At 36.2% G+C, this 7,569-nt stretch overlaps 1 pseudogene; it reads left to right on the forward strand.

Moving 5' to 3' along the window:
• Positions 1 to 3,430: 3,430 nt before the first annotated feature.
• LOC113345851 lies at positions 3,431 to 6,572 on the forward strand (annotated as a pseudogene).
• Positions 6,573 to 7,569: the final 997 nt, after the last annotated feature.

Genomic DNA, 7,569 nt, shown 5'->3' on the forward strand with positions numbered 1-7,569 from the left:
ATCTCTCAATTCCTTTTTTCTGATTATTTCAATTGTATTGTAAATGGTGGACAAAGATGAGTGGTTATCCTTGTTATCCTCCTTCATTACTTGGAGCATTTGAAGCGGTGAAATACCCATTGTCCTTATTTTAGATACCTTGTCCATTTCTTGAGGAATAAGCTTTGCCGCCATTAAATGCCTTCAAGATTCTCCGGACGAGGGTGGTTATGACGACCTTCCACAACCCAAAAGAAAATCCATCCATCTAAATCTTTGTTATAATTAAATGATAGCTTGAATTGACAATTAATCTTCTTTGAGAAAATTTTGTTATTCTATTTTTCTTTCCATTATAAACATATCCCTTCATCTTGTGGCTTTTGTTGGGATCGCCGCTTCTCTCACAAACCATTTCAAAGCGACTTTTATTTTCTCTCACATTCAAAACTAATAAGCACATGTCTATTTGTGCATGTTGTCTATCCCAACTCTTTGCCTCTATCGGACCTTTGAATACCAAATCATTCATGTAGTGATTGGATGTGTCTTCCTACAAAATATCAACTGGAGAAGGTCGATTTTCCATTGGTATTGGATCACATGCAACCCACGAAAAATACCATAACGTCAGCACCAACCACAAACAAGAAACACTTAAAGGTTCGGTAAAGTAAATAAATTTATCGGCCAAGCCGAACAGATAGTTGGGTTATCAGATCTCTAAAAAAAATTAGCGATAGGCCGAACTTTTTCTTTTGATTTTCTATTAGACGTTCGGCAACAAAATTAGTACACTCGACTTAGCCGAACTCAGAAGTTCGGTTATCTAATCTCTAAAACAATATGCGATCTAGTTCGACATCAAAATTAGAAAACTTGATTAAACCGAACTATTATCTGTATACTCTGTAAAAATAGTTGGGCTATGTTTTTTGGAAAAAAAAAAAAACTCCATTAAAATAAAGTTCGGGTACCTGCGTCTTCTGAAAGAAGGAACCGAACTGCACATACAAAATAGTCTGGTTACTTGTTCTTCAGGACAGGTAAACGAACTATTTTTACCTAGCCGAAATTTTTTCTGAAATTTTCAGTTTAGCCTATTTTTTGCCCAATTTAAGCTACATTAACTAAATTTTCCATACCTAAGTACCCATAACTTCATCCTCTAGTTGTGGCTGGTAATATCCATCATTTGGATCTTGAGTTTGAGTTGGGGAAGAATGCATTAATCATCTAAGAAATAACTCATATCCGGATCTTTATGAAGATTGACAAATGCTTTAGGAGATGAAGAGGTTCTGATTCAAAGGAGAAGTTATCATCACAAGACTCACTCGTATCATATTTAGAAAACCCATAATAAGATTTTTTGGGTTCACCCATCTTCTTCTTATTCTCTCTCTCAATAGTTATTTTTCTAACAAAACCATCCTATTAATAAATCAGTAATCACTAATTAATCATTACAGGAACTAATCACTAATTAATCATTACACTAAACTAACTAAATTATCAAGGACAAATTTGGTATTAACAAAAAACTTAGTTAAGGAGTGACTCAAAATTACTTCTAATATCCACCCAAAAAATAGAACAAAATTTTGGGGACTACTCAAAAAAAATAGGGGACTACTTTGTGATACAAATGTCTACCCTATACTTATAAGGGGTGTCTTAAAATGTGGAAATGACTAACCTATCCTTCACCTATATATAATCACCTCCTCCCATCACCACCACCTATATATATATAACCACCTCCTCCCATCACAACAGCCGCTCACCACCACCACCCACCTCGAACCACCACCGCGGCCACCTCTATATATAGCTTAATTTGAATCATTAACAAAATCAAAATTATAACAAACCCATTACTTGTCATTCGTTAATATTATAACATACCCATTCTTTTAAATTCGTTATTTGTTGAACAAATTGACAGAAATAATCAAAACCCATTGAAAATAGCAGTTACAGTAGATATTTCGGTTAGGAGAATTTTTTTTCTAACCCTAGAACTGGTAACCGAACTTCCAAAATAAGAACAGTTCGGTGTGCTCGCAACTCTTAGGCCAATATCTGTTTACCGAACTTACAAAATAAGAACAGTTCGGTTTGCTCGCAAAAAACTTTCTCGTAACCGAACTCTATTTTTCATTTGAAAGAATGAGTTCGGTTTTGTCGATAATTTCACTGGGTCACCGAACTGTTGAAATAGTTTGTAAACAAGGTTGTTCAGGTGAAGAAAAATGGCTAAATCGAAATATGTTGTTGGGGCCATAAAATCTGAACAGTTCGGTTAGGTAATTTCTAGCAATATATTTGGGCCTTACCGAACTCTGTATTTAGATTTTCTTTGTGAAAGTTCGGCCATGAAACTGAAAAACTCGACAAAACCGAACTCAACAGTTCGGTTAAAAACGAATATACATATATTCTGCGACACTACCAAACATAAAGTTCGGTAACAAAGGTATTGATATCGACTAAACCGAATTATGCACTGTAAACTCTATAAAAATAGTTCAGATACATGTTCTGGGGATTGCATAACCGAACTCTAAAAAACCACCATTGACATGTAGTTCGGTTACCTGTGTGTGCTAAATTTAGTAACCGAACTACACGATAAGAACAGTTCGGTTACCTCGCAAGCTAAATTTGGTTACTGAACTAGGTTGACGTAACTGAAGTTTTTCCAGAAATTTTGAGTTTGGCCAAATTTTTGCACAATTCAACCTACATTAATAAAATATGAGGTTGTGGCTGATAAAATCCATCATATGTTTGGTTAGGTTGAGTTTGGTGCAAAAATCTTTCATCATCTAACAAATAACTCATTTCCGGATCATTATAAGTATTGACAAATACACTATGAGGTGAAGGGGGTTCTGATTCTGAGAATGAGGTATCATCACATGAATCACTCAAATCATAATTACTAAACTCAAATCAGAATCACTCAAAGTAACTGATTTGGGTTCATCTTTTCTTCTTCTTCTTCTTCTTCTTTCTCACAACAATTATGATTCTAACAAATCTATCATATTATTAACTCACTAATCACTAACTAATTATTACACTCATACTAAGAAATCATCACATTAACGCTAATTTGAGTTTCAAAGGCTTTTTTGGTATTAACAAAAAAATAGGATAACAGGTGATCCAACTTTACTTCCACTATCCAGCCATAGTAGTCCCCCACAAAAAGGGAGTAGTCCCTAAAAAAAATCGTTCAAAAAATAATAACAGTTCCCCTCCAAAATGGAGTAGTGCCCAAAACCATTCTATATATATGCCATGAAGAAAGTAAACCCAAACTAGGGCCCAAAATGGGCCTGAGGTCGAATTATACAGTCCTAGCCTTTAACCCGATAAAGAATCCGAATCTCCTCTTTTTCTTCACTCTTATCTTAATTTCTCACCGACAGAAAGTAAGTGCTGCTGTTAATGGCTGATTTTTAACAAACTGATTTTTAAACTAACTAATAATGGCTGCGTCTTGTTCATCATATTCACTAACACAAATTTCTGCAGCTTCGTTCTCAAATTCAACAATGTCTTCAAAAAGACTGCCTTCTTCTTCATACATCAGAGCAGGAACAAAATTTCCACCAAAAGTCCCAAAAGAGCTTCACTTCAACCATGATGGTTCAGCAACAAAGAAGCTTCAGGTCCATTTATAAAATTTGGTTAAATGGGTTCTTAATTATTATCATTTGTAGTACAATTGAGTAACAAGAATTTGTGATGTGTCAGGCTGGAGTAGATATGGTGGCAGACCTTGTTGGTGTAACATTAGGTCCAAAAGGAAGAAATGTAGTGCTTCAGAATAAGTATGGAACTCCTAAAATTGTCAATGATGGTGTCACTGTACTCAAGCAGGTATAATGAATGAGACACTGCCCAGAAGAACTAGATTTTTTTTTTTTGTTAAACTTTTTTGTGCTGCTAATGGATACAATTTGGGTTGATTAGATTCAACTTGAGGACCCTTTGGAGAACGTTGGAGCAAAATTAGTAAGACAAGCTGGTGCCAAAACTAAGGATCTTGCTGGTGATGGTTCAACCACTTCTGCTGTTCTTGCTCAAGGCTTAATTGCCGAGGGTCTGAAGGTATGTATACAGGAATTTAGTTCTATTTCTTGCTTTTATTCAGCTGTCCTGGTAAGACAGAAGGAAGAGGACAGTGGAATTTCAGGACTGCAAGGTGATTTTGCAAGTTGTTAATAGTTATAATTCTAATTTCAATGGAATAATTAGAGTGCAATTTGGTATTTTGGTTGCAGGTGCTCTTGGTGGACAAGAACATTGTGTACCCGAGGGAGTTGTTTAAAGTACTGGATGATGCAGTGCAGAAAAAATACCCGGTTCTGATTATTGCTAAGGGAATTGAGCAAGGAGCTCTTGCTCCGGTAATTAAGAACAAACTCAGGGGAGCATTGAAGGCTGTGGCTATATAAGCACCGGCTTTTGGAGAAAGAAAGAGTCTTTATTTGGTTGACATTGCTACATTGACAGGAGGTAATGCATTTGACAGGAAAATGTTCAAATCAAAGACAAAGTTGCCAATGATAACTGGCTCTAACTAAACTTGACATTTGCTTAGTATTTCCCCAGCTACTGTAGTCAGAGATGAGGTAGGATTAGTCCTAAAGGATGTGGGAAAGGAGGTGTTAGGAAACGCCATTAAGGTGGTGGTAACTAAGGATCCTACAATGATAGTTAGTGATGGCAGCAACCAATCAGCTGTCAATGAGAGGGTTGCACAACTCCGAAATCTTGTAAGGTATGAACACCTTGTTTCACATTGCATAAACTTTGGATTTCAAAGTTCTAATGTGATTCTCATTTTTAAGACCCCACATTACAGAACATAGAAGGAAATTTTCAAAAGAATATAATAAATGAAAGAATAGCTCGGCTAAGTGGTGGAATGGCAATGGCAATATACAGGTAATTTCTGCAATTCTAAGGTGATTGGATATCCTTGAAATTGTATGAATTTACATTGAAATATCTTACAGGTTGGAGCACAAACAGTAGTAGAACTAAAAGATAAACAACTTAGGATAGAAGACGCTCTGAATGCAACCAAGGTAACTATTTGAGGCGTCCTTGCTTGTTTTTCTGTTATGTTGTTAGTTGCAAAGCAATTGATCCTAGAACCTTCTAAATTTCAATGTTGCAGGCAGCCATTGAAGAAGGTGTTGTGGTTGGTGGTGGCTTTTGCATGTTGAGGTTGTCTCAGAAAATCGACGACATCAAGAAAAAATTGGAGAATGACGAGCAAAAGGCAGTACCTCATTTTCTCTACCTTGGTAATTTACTTGCCTATTGGATATATTCTGCTAAAGGAGGCGATCTTATTTTTCTGAGATTCTTGTGCAGATTGGAGCTGACATCTTCAAAAGGGCTTTAACATATCCAACAAGACTGATAGTGAAGAATGTCGCGTGAATGGCAGCATTGTCATAGAGAAGGTCCGTGCAACTGCCATAGGGATATCAAATGCGATTGTGTAATCAACTTGTGAATTTGTCATTGCTGAACCAAAAACATGCAATTTGTTTCAGGTTCTATCTAATGATGATTATAGATATGGTACAATGCTGCCAAAGATGGTTATGAGAATTTGTTGGCAGCAGGAATTATAGATCCATCAAAGGTATGGCTAAAGATCCAAATATATGCACGGCGGTATCCTGTACTCTATGCTCTCACCACTCTACTTATCATACAACTTAAACATGATTCTGCAAATGCTTTCTCATATATCCATCGCTAGGCTAGAGATTGTCTTGGTATTCCTCATTTCTAATGACGGCCAACAAAAACAGGTGGTAAGATGTTGTTTGGAGCATGCATCCTCAGTTGCACATACGTTTCTCACATCCGATTTAGTGGTTGTTGAAATTGAAGAATTAATTCCCCGTATGCCGCGGATGAGAACACCAATGCCCACCTCAGGTATTCCAACGCGGATGAGAAAACCAATGCCCACCTCAGGTATTCCGATCTGTTATTCTCTATCTGTCAACACTGTATGTAATTTTTGCTAAAATGACTATTTGCCAACTTGAGAGGCTAATGCATTTTACTTCTAAATAACTCAACTTCAATCATGGCTTTGATCAATCAGGTGTTGGACTTGTTGGGTTAGAGTAATGTGGTGTCAGCTTACTCATAAGGGAAATATGAACTTCACTTCATTAGATGAGCTTGCAAATGCAAAGCGACAATGGAGGCAAAAATGGTATTGCAACCAAAACAACTGACTTCCTCCAGTATGTCTCTTTCAAGAATGCTGCTGCCCATGCTAGACGAATCAATTGTCTGTAGATAAAAATATCAGTGACCATTTGGTTTTACCAACCGAAGAAGTTATTCGACCACAGAAGGAAAACATAGTTTGACATGGCTAAACTCCACCGTAATAATTTTGAGGCCAAATTTTATTTGTTTATTTACTTATTTTTTTGTAAGCTTTTTACCCAAGAAATTGTACAATTGGATTAGCACTTTAACCGAGTTGGAAATTTTTCCATACCTTGGTAGTTTTATGGTATACATCTTCCTTGTAGATTAAACAAAAGTGATGAAATTTAAAGATGAATCAAGTGGAAACCAAACTCAAGTCAAAACCAAACAACTTCCTCCCCACTTGTCTCCTCTGCTCTATATCTTCTCACTGTGTTAGGGTTGGAGAGCTAATAATATATTGCAGTCGAAGGAACTGGTCGAGGACGGTATGCCAATGTTGGTGTTTGGCACAGACCCAATTACATACCTACTAACGAGGAAAAAAGTCTTGGTACAAATAGGATACACATTCAAAGTTTCTAAAATCATTCTCCAATCCCGACCTCTTTAACCAATGTGTTGATGGCATAATTTTGGGCAGACATTTTCTTTCTCAACCTCTTGTTTTAAAGGTTCACATAGAGATGTCTACCCATCCTAATCAGCATTTTTCTAATAAATAATAAATTTAATTACGTTGATAACAATTTTAATGGCTGATTAAAACTAAAAACTATTTCTTTTCTTCTTATTTTCACGAGCCACCAAAAAGAATGTTACGAAATCACAATCAAAGTCTGACAATAATACTAGTATTTGGATCAATTATATTTTTATTTTTCTGAAAAGGTGATCAATCATATTTGATGAATCCATACTCATAAAAGAAAAATCATATATGATCAATATTATAGGTACTGATGTGTTTTTCATTATCTCGGAATCATACAATCAAAAAAGTAATTTCCCCCAGCTTCACCCCCGGCTTCCACTTCAGGCCATATACTCCAAATCTTCTCAGGTACTAACCATTACAGAGATGATCTTTAGCTCCTCTCCAAAAAACTCGAGCTACAACACCTTGAATTCTCTAAAATTCTCTTTCACCTCAACCACTAGTTCGCATCCAAACAAATTAAAGCAACTCCTCCTCCCCTTTCACCTGATCAGTCCATTAGCATTTTCAATATCACCACCAATCAGGTAATGGAAACCTAACTTCTTGTTGGGTGAAGTCATCGAAGTCATTTGAAAAATGATGAAACCACAAATATTGAG

This window comes from Papaver somniferum, unplaced genomic scaffold (assembly GCF_003573695.1).
Source record: "Papaver somniferum cultivar HN1 unplaced genomic scaffold, ASM357369v1 unplaced-scaffold_84, whole genome shotgun sequence".
Lineage (NCBI taxonomy): Eukaryota > Viridiplantae > Streptophyta > Magnoliopsida > Ranunculales > Papaveraceae > Papaver > Papaver somniferum.